Source organism: Poromitra crassiceps, assembly GCF_964638095.1.
Source record: "Poromitra crassiceps genome assembly, chromosome: 3".
Taxonomy (NCBI): domain Eukaryota; kingdom Metazoa; phylum Chordata; class Actinopteri; order Beryciformes; family Melamphaidae; genus Poromitra; species Poromitra crassiceps.
In genome coordinates, this window is record NC_139625.1 from 11,066,880 (window position 1) to 11,078,695 (window position 11,816).

The 11,816-nt window shown below is 40.2% G+C and overlaps 1 long non-coding RNA gene across 1 annotated transcript; it reads right to left on the reverse strand.

Moving 5' to 3' along the window:
• Positions 1-591: 591 nt before the first annotated feature.
• Positions 592-4,766, reverse strand: LOC310774132. Its single transcript, XR_014552582.1, has 6 exons — positions 4,644-4,766; positions 4,471-4,539; positions 4,300-4,362; positions 3,123-3,179; positions 2,814-2,879; positions 592-862 (listed from the first exon to the last, which is right to left on the reverse strand). It is a non-coding gene; the product is annotated as an uncharacterized lncRNA (long non-coding RNA).
• Positions 4,767-11,816: the final 7,050 nt, after the last annotated feature.

Consider the following 11,816-nt stretch of genomic DNA (forward strand, 5'->3'; position numbering starts at 1 on the left):
GTGAGAGTATCATTGCATTGAAATAAGTAAAAGATGCCTCAAGTGTAAGGGAGTTCCTTATGTGTCTGTAGCTTGCAAGGTTGAACTTCAGTGAGTTGGCTAATTTTTTTATATGCTTTTTAAAGTTCAAGGTCGGATCAAGTGTGACACCCAAGTATTTAAATTCAGACACATTCTTAATTTTTTGCCCATTTACACAGATAACAGGACAATCAATAAGTTTACGGTTTGTAAAATACATACTTACAGTTTTACCAACATTAAGGGTGAGACAAGAGTCATTTAGCCATTTTGCAACATTTTCCATTTCCTTGGTTAGTAATTTTGCGACTTCTGTTGCGTTTTTCCCATGTGCAAATATTACCGTGTCATCAGCATACATAACAATTTCAGCAACATTACAAACAGATGGGAGATCATTTATATATAAACTGAACCACAGTGGTCCTAGTATCGAGCCTTGTGGCACTCCCATTGTGCAGGCTTTTAGGGGGGACGATTTATTATTCACCCGTACACACTGTTGGCGGCCATTTAGGTAGGATTTAATCAAATTTAGTGTAGATGAGGAGAAGTTGTAATTTGCCAGTTTATTTATAAGTATTTCGTGCTGTACTGTATGTGCGTGTGTGTGTGTGTGTGTGTGTGTGATATCTGAATAGCAGAAACATACCATGTCCATGGAATACAGACTAGAAGCGTAGATTATACATTATGCTCAGAATGATGTGTGAATTTGCAGTTACATCTGTGTGTATAAATGATACAGTGTGTCAGGTAAGTAAGAATGTATCTTCCATTTTCTCCATCTCTCTCTCTCTCTCTCTCTCTTTGGTTGCGTGACGCACTTCTCTTTACGGATCTGGAACAAAAACGGCAAGCTTAGAAATCACACTCAGGTGTTGAAGTAAGCGGTGCAGGTTTAGGAGCAGTCATCTGTCTACTTCTGATTGGTCTATACTCTCATGCTACAGAGACACTGCATGAAATAGGCCACGCCCATCACGGGGGAAAGCGCTCTATTCACTCCCATACACCAGCGTCATTGTTTTCCCCCATTTTGGGCGTGGTTTCTGAATGATGACGCGCTCCGCAGTGTCTCTATAACAAACAGACATCTCGTGCTACAAACGGACACACATGTCACGTATAGAAGCGGCTGCACTGCTTAAAAACACAGCCACAGAGAAATAGCCTATACTGTTGGGTACTGTTTGACATTTAACATTTGATTGTAACCCATTGAATTAACTGTATAATGTATCATAAAAGACAAATATTTACTGTAGCTGGTAAAGGTTAGTAAGCTCTGCTTTTACAATGACAATGTCCAGAACTGGTGAAAACACTATGACAATGCCCAAAGTATAAACAACAGTTACCAATGCATACTGTCTGAATAGTTTTCTCCAAAATAGTATACTACTGTACATACAAATAAAATGCAGAAGACAACATGATCACTAGTCCCTGGTTAAGAGTTGGCATTGAAATGAATAACAAAACACAGCTATCATGTCACAAACATGGCAGGTTCATGTGTGGAGGGCGGACCTACACAGAAGTCACGTGACTTACTGTTTCCAAGACATGTTCCATGCTACAGTAGCACTGGCCTGACTACAGGTGGATATACATCAGGTAAAGTAAAGTAAAGGTAAAGTCCCACTGATTGTCACACAATGTGTGAAATTTGTTCTCCGCATTTGACCCATCCCCTGGGGGAGCGGTGAGCGGCAGCGTGCGTCGCGCTCGGGAATCATATGGTGATCTAACCCCCCAATTCCAACCCTTTGATGCTGAGTGCCAAGCAGGGAGGCAAATGGGTCCCATTTTTATAGTCTCTGGTATGACTCGGTCGGGGATCGAACTCACGACCTCCCAGTCTCAGGGCGGACACTCAGACCACAAGGCCACTGAGCTGATCGGCAATTAGGCCCCGCCCCCTTTTAGGGGGAAACACAAGCCTCTCCCCGTTGACTTCAATGTAAAATAGCACTACCAAATTTATTTTAGAAAAATATCAATCAATCTAATTTATTAATGACCCCAAAACACCATGATATGACAATATCACAACTCGTCTGGCCATAGAATGCCAGTAAATAAATTCTATAAAGTAATAAATACACCGGAAATATTACTTTGACCCATCTAAAATCACGTGACAGCATTTAAAGCAACTACGAGCAAGATTTTCGATTGTTATTAAACAGTCTAAATTTAATATTGATGCCTCACATCTTACCTATAATAGTAGATGAGACCAAAGCCGAGTGAATCAGCGAGTGCTGTCTTGATGATTATAGTCTGTGTGCTGGCGGGGCAGATCCAGAAGTGAAACGAAACGGTTTATGGCAGCCACTTCGGCCATAACCACAAAATTAGAAAATGACTTCCAAACAAACTGTTAGAATATAACGAGAGATGTTCGCGAGAGTAGAAAGCCCCTTGAAGTAGCGAGGAAAGCTGTTTTTGGTTAGTTGCTTTAATGTAGGAAGGCTAAATTAGCAACAGGTGGACGCCGGAACTAGATCACAGACGGGACATGAGATTTGATTTTAGATGGGTCAAATTAATATTTACGATGTATCTTGCGCATTCTGTGGCCAGCCGAGTTGTAATATATTGTCATGTCATGGTGTCTTTGTGTCAATCTAGATTAATTCTTTTTTTTCTATATCTTTTTTTGCTACTGCTATTTTACATTGAAGTCAACGGCGAGAGGCCTGTGTTTTCCCCCTAAAAGGGGGCGAGACCATGTGCTCCTACAAAATGACGTGGTGCCGATCTGATGTGTAGGTTTCACTTACCTTTGTTACCCTTGGCTTCACGTTTCTTTTGGCGGTCAACCTGGGCATAGGTCGCATTTGATTCTTCTAGAGCAGAAGACACATTTCAGGAATCAGACATAATAAACTGTATTTGATTTAATAGTTAAAACGGATGTTTTACGTATTTTAATGTTAATAAGAGTTGGCATTCAAATGAATCACAAAATACAGCTACCATGTCACAAACATGGCAGGTTCATGTGTGGAGGGACCTACACAGAAGTCACGTGACTACAGTGTCCAAGACATGTTGCATGCTGACTGCAGGTGGATATAGGCTTCACTTACCTTTGGCTTCACGTTTCTTTTGGCGGTCAACCTGGGCATAGGTCGCATTTGGTTCTTCTAGAACAGAAGACACATTTCAGGAATCATTTGTAAATCAGACATACAGTAAGAAACTGTATTTGATTTGATAGTTAAAACTGATGTATTGTATATTTCAACGTTTGTCTGGTTTTAGGACTTCATGTGGACTTCATATATATATACCGGTATATATATATATAAACTAATGTTACTTATTCCTTCTCAAACTACTTTCTACAAGTGCTAATACTGGAGCGAGCACATGCTCCTTGATTTGAATGGACATGACACTCATGGATATAATATACTAACATAAACATAAACGACCCCAAGCAACCAGCCAAGACTGAGGTGATTTGACCTGGAGCCAGGCGTGGACTGCATAATCGGGCACGTCGGGCAAATGCCCAGTGGCCTGGCCTGGCCTGGCCTGGCCTGGCCTGGCCTGGCCTGGCCTGGCCTGGGAAAAAAAAAAAAAAAAAAATTGGTGCCCGCAGTCAGGCCACTCACTGAACAGCAGGCCAGGCGCCGCCTACTGGTTTACTAGTGGTTTTATTACTTTATTCAGGGTTAAAGTGGGTGCATCTCATTGTAAAATTGGACTCGGCCCAAATTGGGCTTCAAACGGCCCAAATCTGGCTTCAAACGGCCCAAATTGGGCTTCAAACGGCCCAAATCTGGCTTCAAATGACCCAAATTTGGCTTCAAACGGCCCAAATCTGGCTTCAAATGGCCCAAATTGGGCTTCAAATGGCCCAAATCTGGCTTCAAATGACCCAAATTTGGCTTCAAACGGCCCAAATCTGGCTTCAAATGGCCCAAATTGGGCTTCAAACGGACCAAATTGGGCTTCAAACGGCCCAAATTGGGCTTCAAACGGCCCAAATTGGGCTTCAAACGACCCAAATTTTTCACGCGTCGGCCCGTATCGGCCTGGCCTGCTTGGTATCTAATGCCCGGCCTGAATTATGATCCCAGTCTGCCCCTGCCTGGAGCCTGACCCCAGGATTACATCTGGTACAGTATAATTAGTCATGATGTTGTAATATAGTTTCAGTGAAAGGTTTGTGTAAATCGGCTAGCAGAGTAAAAGTTATAGGGAGGATTATGAATAAACTATCATTAGCAGCAATAACTATTAACAATAAACTTTTACTTGTGGTTGATCCTATGTTCACATCAGAATAGATCGAGCTCTCCGCTGGACCAACATGCTTCCCTGTTGAGGATGATCAGATGAATGTATTTTAAAAAACACCTCCTTTCTTTTCATATTTCAGCTTTGCTGGATGTTCTGTATTCATTAAAATGTGTGTATGCTACTCACCTTTCTTCTGAAAGTTTTTGAATTCAATCAAAGAATAGGTGGTGTCACTGGATGCACCTGCAGGTCCGCCTGAAATGTAGATTTTTCTACTTATTGGAATTTTACTCAGTCAGTTACTTCAGTTATTTCAGTGATTAAACTGTTCCATGTTAATCATAAACTAAATACTGTACCATTCCAAGTGTCTTCAGAGCCTTTGCTGGATTCATCGACATTAGCATCACCTACAGGTCAGTCAAAATAAAGGCAAGGTCAAATGACTCACTTTCATTACATGATACCAACTTAACTTCAAGGGTTCATAACCAGGGTGAGAATTTCGTCATTTTAGAGGCAAGGCCATTTGGCCTTCGGTGTCGCATTTTATTTTATTTTATTTTATTTTATTTTATTTTATTTTATTTTATTTTATTTTATTTTATTTTATTTTATTTTATTTTATAAAAAAAATTAGGGCACAAGGCCACATGCCAGGGCCTCCATGTAATTCCCACCCTGGTTCTAACACGTCTTGTTCAAATGGGATTTGTTCAGTGAGATGTAATTTTAGAAAGGATGTGTGCAAACCTACACTATTTGATTGGTTTTAGAGCCGTTGATTGTTTTGTACATGTTAGTAGCTATCGAATTTTGGGTGGACCCAAATTACATTACAGTATTTTTCTACTAAAAGTACTGACTTGGTTTGGCCCAATAATGTAGAAAAAAGAAAAAGGAAATAGATCAATAACTGTGTTTGATGTTTAGTTACAATCTGCGAGGTTTATCTTGTGGTATAAAACAGATGGTTATAAAAGAGTTGGTTTCGACTTTTTGATTTGACAATTGATCAGCAGCTCTCCATTGATTAGAAAGTGATTGTTATACATGTTAGTGTTTGATTGGTTTTGAAAAGCAATCATGATTGGTTTGAAGGCTGACCACGGAGAGGAGTCTGTCCGTTCTCTTGATCTTCTCTCTGGGCTGTAGTAGAGCCCTGGTTGGTGCTCTGAGACTGGATGGGCCTAATAAATGTAGTATAAATGTAGTAAATAACATGAAGTTACCACTGTTACGGTTAAGATGAGAGAACTGGTGCTGTTACTTACCTGCCACAACATGGATCTGTGAAAAAATACATTTATTGTTAGATAGTCTTATTTACAAATTGCCCCTCTGCTATTCAGTGTCATGACATAAGAGAGAATAGCTCAGTGAGTTTGAGTAGTCAAAGAATAATCCCTCTGATATAAGCAGGAAAAAGTCTCACCCTTGGCTTCACATTTCTTTTGGTGGTTAACCTGGGCATAGGTCGCATTTGATTCTTCTAGAACAGAAGACACATTTCAGGAATCATTTGTAAATCAGACATAATAAACTGTATTTGATTTAATAGTTAAAACGGATGTTTTACGTATTTGGATGTTAATAACAGTTGGCATTAAAATGAATCACAAAATACAGCTACCATGTCACAAACATGGCAGGTTCATGTGTGGAGGGACCTACACAGAAGTCACGTGACTATAGTGTCTAAGACATGTTGCATGCTGACTGCAGGTGGATATAGGCTTCCCTTACCTTTGGCTTCACGTTTCCTTTGGCGGTCAACCTGGGCATAGGTCGCATTTGGTTCTTCTAGAACAGAAGACACATTTCAGGAATCATTTGTAAATCAGACATAAGAAACTGTATTTGATTTGATAGTTAAAACTGATGTATTGTATATTTCAACGTTTGTCTGGTTTTAGGACTTCATGTGGACTTCATATATATATATACCGGTATATATAAACTAATGTTACTTATTCCTTCTCAAACTACTTTCTACAAGTGCTAATACTGGAGCGGGCACATGCCCCTTGATTTGAATGGACATGACACTCATGGATATAATATACTAACATAAACATAAACGACCCCAAGCAACCAGCAAAGACTGAGGTGATTTGACCTGGAGCCTGACCCCAGGATTACATCTGGTACAGTATAATTAGTCATGATGTTGTAATATAGTTTCAGTGAAAGGTTTGTGTAAATGGGCTAGCAGAGTAAAAGTTATAGGGAGGATTATGAATAAACTATCATTAGCAGCAATAACTATTAACAATAAACTTTACTTGTGGTTGATCCTATGTTCACATCAGAATAGATCGAGCTCTCCGCTGGACCAACATGCTTCCCTGTTGAGGATGATCAGATGAATGTATTTTTTTAAACACCTCCTTTCTTTTCATATTTCAGCTTTGCTGGATGTTCTGTATTCATTAAAATGTGTGTATGCTACTCACCTTTCTTCTGAAAGTTTTTGAATTCAATCAAAGAATAGGTGGTGTCACTGGATGCACCTGCAGGTCCGCCTGAAATGTAGATTTTTCTACTTATTGGAATTTTACTCAGTCAGTTACTTCAGTTATTTCAGTGATTAAACTGTTCCATGTTAATCATAAACTAAATACTGTACCATTCCAAGTGTCTTCAGAGCCTTTGCTGGATTCATCGACATTAGCATCACCTACAGGTCAGTCAAAATAAAGGCAAGGTCAGATTACTCACTTTCATTACATGATACCAACTTAACTTCAAGGGTTCATAACCAGGGTGGGAATTTCGTCATTTTAGGGGCAAGGCCATTTGGCCTTCGGTGTCGCATTTTATTTTATTTATTTTATTTATTTTATTTATTTTATTTATTTTATTTATTTATTTTATTTATTTTATTTATTTTATTTATTTTATTTATTTTATTTATTTTATTTATTTTATTTATTTTATTTATTTTATTTATTTTATTTATTTATTTTATTTATTTATTTATTTTTTTTAGGGCACAAGGCCACATGCCAGGGCACAAAGGCAACTGCTCTATTGACATCGTGAAGAGCAATTTTTCTAAAATGTGTGTTAAAATGAGCCAATGACACATCCTCTGCATAGGGCAGGCTACATTAAACTGAGACCACTGATGCTTTTAAAGCAACTGACAGTAGCAGGCTGGTAGCAGGGCACTGCCAAGGTGGCCTTAGGGATCTCAGGGCATCACGGCCAGAGGGAGGGGCAACGGAGGCCATGGCCTCCAAGTAATTCCCACCCTGGTTCTAACACGTCTTGTTCAAATGGGATTTGTTCAGTGAGATGTAATTTTAGAAACAATGTGTGCAAACCTACACTATTTGATTGGTTTTAGAGCCGTTGATTGTTTTGTAGATGTTAGTAGCTATCGAATTTTGGGTGGACCCAAATTACATTACAGTATTTTTCTACTGAAAGTACTGACTTGGTTTGCCCCAATAATGTAGAAAAAATAAAAAGGAAATAGATCAATAACTGTGTTTGATGTTTAGTTACAATCTGCGAGGTTTATCTTGTGGTATAAAACAGATGGTTATAAAAGAGTTGGTTTCGACTTTTTGATTTGACTATTGATCAGCAGCTCTCCATTGATTAGAAAGTGATTGTTACAAATGTTAGTGTTTTATTGGTTTTGAAAAGCAATCATTATTGGTTTGAAGGCTGACCACGGAGAGGAGTCTGTCCATTCTCTTGATCTTCTCTCTGGTCTGTAGTGGAGCCCTCCTGGCTGGTGCTCTGAGACTGGATGGGCCTAATAAATGTAGTATAAATGTAGTAAATAACATGAAGTTACCACTGTTATGGTTAAGATGAGAGAACTGTACCCTGTACTACGAAGCTAGTTTAACAGATCCGCGATAAGTCCCTTTGATCTGGTTTGACTGAACAGGATCAAAGCTATCTAGTTAACTGATACTACGACGCTGGTTTTCTACTAGGTAAGTGGACCTGGGATCTGCCTGTGCACGCGCCCGTTTTTCGCTCGTGCACAGGCGCGCGTCCACGCGAAAGAGGTGCGCTAGCCAATCACATTATGAACAGCTGAGTTGATCCACGCCCACACCCATTTCCACACCCATTTCCTCGTTCAATGAATGCGCAGTGCATGATCAGAGTTTTAGCGGATATTTAATGTATCCGCGATTTAATGTCAGAATGAAAATCCGCGTTGGATAGTCTGCTGAAGGGCTGTCTAAAGCAGCAGCTTGTATTCACATCAGTCATTTGATTTACTTTGATCAGCGATTTCTGTCTGATACAGCTGCATTGATACAGCAGCAACAAATGTAAATGTGTAATCTCAGTCTATACATTTCCACAATCTGTAAGCCTATTTAGACCATAGATTTAGAAACGCATGCTCAATGAATAATGATCTCTATCACTCATGTGTGTGGTTGCACTGATCGAATAATTCATATATAAAATAGCCTAGTATAAAGCCTAATAGCCTACTATAAAAGAGAAAACTGCTGAACTGAATTGAGACGATGCGGGCATAGTTATCATTGATAAAAACTAGCCTATTTTTGCTCATATATTGGCATACAGCCTACAGGACACAGTTCCAGCTGAAAGATGCAAGAATAGCCTGCATATTTAGTATTGGGGCTATCCATATTTATCCCATATCTATATTATATGTATAGGCTTTTCTGGCATGTAGGAGAATATCACCCTCACTCCATTTGAGGGTCCATTCATGATATGCGCTGCGGTGATTAATAGTGATCATATTTCTCCACGCATCGTTGAGCTGTTAAGACATAAAGTGGTAAGTAGGCTTAATTTAATTATGTAGCCTACAGAGCCACGAATGTTTTGCTTGTTCTATTCTCAGTTGACTGCAATCTATTTTTCATATGGCGATCTTATGAATGGTGAGTGACTCCAGAGAGCCGATTATATGGGTCTCTCATGGATTTTGATCTTATCCTCTGAAGCTAACCTGGTCGCGACCAGGTTAGCTTTGCAGCGTCAGTTGCCATGGTGATTGAAAGTTAACTTGCTTTGTAGTACGGCTAAACCAGGTTTAAACTCAAACTTACTCGGATAAGGCATTAAACTAGCTTCGTAGTACAGGCCTCTGGTGCTGTTACTTACCTGCCACAACATGGATCTGTGAAAAAAGACATTTATTGTTAGATAGTCTTATTGTCAAATTGTCCCTCTGCTATTCAGTGTCATGACATAAGAGAGAATAGCTCAGTGAGTTTGAATAGTCAAAGAGTAATCCCTCTGATATAAGCAGGAAAAAGTCTCACCCTTGGACTTTTTGCAGAGCCACAGCAGCAGCAGCAGCAGCAGCAGCAGGAGTATGATCAGTAAAATGACAAATAGCAATCCAATGATCAACCACACAGGAAATGAAGAGCTTGCAGGCCTGGACACTGCAAGTAGAGCAGTATTATTGTGGTGTCAAATATCAGCATTGATTATTTTTAAAGTGAAAGAACACACCATGCAATTGAAAATTGTTTTGATTAAAAAGTTCTTTGTCACGTCTACATCGGACTAAATTGAAAGCAGAAATAGAAAGTCATTACAATTACCCTACTGCGCTTAAAACCTCTGAATCATTTCTAAGAATTCACTGCTACTCCCCCCACCCACTCTACAGACTGGACCTTTAATGAATCAATGGCATTTTCAGTAGGAATCGAAGACGATCTGACTTACGTGATACTGTCAATTTGAAGGCACTGCTCCACTCTGTTGTAGAATGCTGTCCACTTCTCGGTCTGCCCTGACACTCATAGTCTCCACTGTGGTTTATATAAGCACTGCTAACCCTGAAGTCATTTTGTTTTGGAGGTGTGTATGAGCTGGTTGTTCTCCATTCATACTCCCACTCAGTGTCCCCTCCTCCCTGGATCTCACATCTGAGAGTGATGGTCTCTCCACTGTATATAGGCCAGTTGGGTTGCAGGGTCACAACAGCCCTGTTTGCAACTGTTCACACCAAAAAGCCACAATTAAGATAGAAATAGAAAGATAAAATCAACAGAACCAATTTCATAGCTTTTTAAATTCTAAAGGTAATCATGAATGCATGTTGTTTTATTCCAAAACAAACTTGCCAATTTTGTCTATGGTGATTGCATCACTGTGCTGTGTTAAGAAAACCGGGTCTCCTCTCCCTCCTCTGCACCTGTAGAGTCCTCCGTCTGAGACAGTGATAGCTCTGTTTAGGTTGGGTACACCATCAATCATGATCAGTGTGTCGGAGTCTGTGGTTTGTCTGAACCAGTAGTATTTCCAGCGAGAAGAGACCTCCACAGAGCAGGTCAGCGTCACACTGCCCCCTACTGGTATGACTGTTTTGTCAGTGCTCAGTGAGGCCTTTGGGGTATGTGCTGTTCGGTTTAGTTGGAAAACATTTGAGAAGTAAAGTCACCGCATGAATACAAACACAGATATACAGTAGCTATTCACATAATGTACAAGTTCAGTTCTGCCAACAGCTACAGTAGCACACTTTGACGACACCTTGAGTACACCAGAGATGGGAACCAGGGGCGTGGTAAATGGAGGGGAACAGGGGGGTGATTCCAAGGGCCCTTGACTGACAGGGGCCTTGACAGTGGCCCTAAAAAATATTGAAGACTCAGGAATTTTTTGCAGTATTAAATTATTAACCTATATTCATTAATTGAATATTTTATTCACACTGTACTAATAAAACTAATAATTTCTTTTATTTTCTTGTCTTTTGGCCACAGACAAAAATCATCCACCCCCCTCCCCCTTTGATTTTCATAAAATGGTTCAGTTCTGCCTGCAGGTCCGCCCCCAAACCACGCATAACTGATAACCACGCTTCACAAGGTGAGTAAGAGAGCCTACTATCACATGATGGTGAAAACACTTATTGCCGTCCTATGACGTCAATGGCGGGGAAGCGTTAAAAAAAAGAAAAAAAAATTAGAGATGCTAATAGAATGAGTTAATAGACTATTTTCCTTTTTGTTTCATTTTAATGGGACCCTGACTGACTGGGGGATGGATTCCTCACTCACCCGATCGTCTGAGCTGTCCCGGCCTGGGATGCCACACGCATTTATGCCTTTACTTTACCAGCCTAATCTCCCAGTATTTTGTAATATTCTGAGTGCACCCACCTCCCTCTGTGGTGGGGCTGAAGCACAAGAGATTCTTGCTACATATCAAGATCAAGGTCAACATTGTGCGAGTTTGAGTTGTCACCTAGAATGAGTCAACACTGTGGTCTCACGTCAGCAGTGAGGTGAGATGTTTTTGATAGATCATGGCCTGCACCGTTTAACAGTGTGCACACATAACCCCCCTCATGTAATGTGGGATCTGTAGCCTATGATGTCAGAGTAGATAATTACAGCACATCAAAGGGACATATCAACAATATTAACAATATGAACAATATGAAAATACTAAGCACCAGGGTCAGGGCCGTAGCCAGGGATTTTGGGCCCCATGAAAGGATATCACATCGGGCCCACGTATGCCGCCGTCTGAAGGGCGTCGGCGGAAGATTT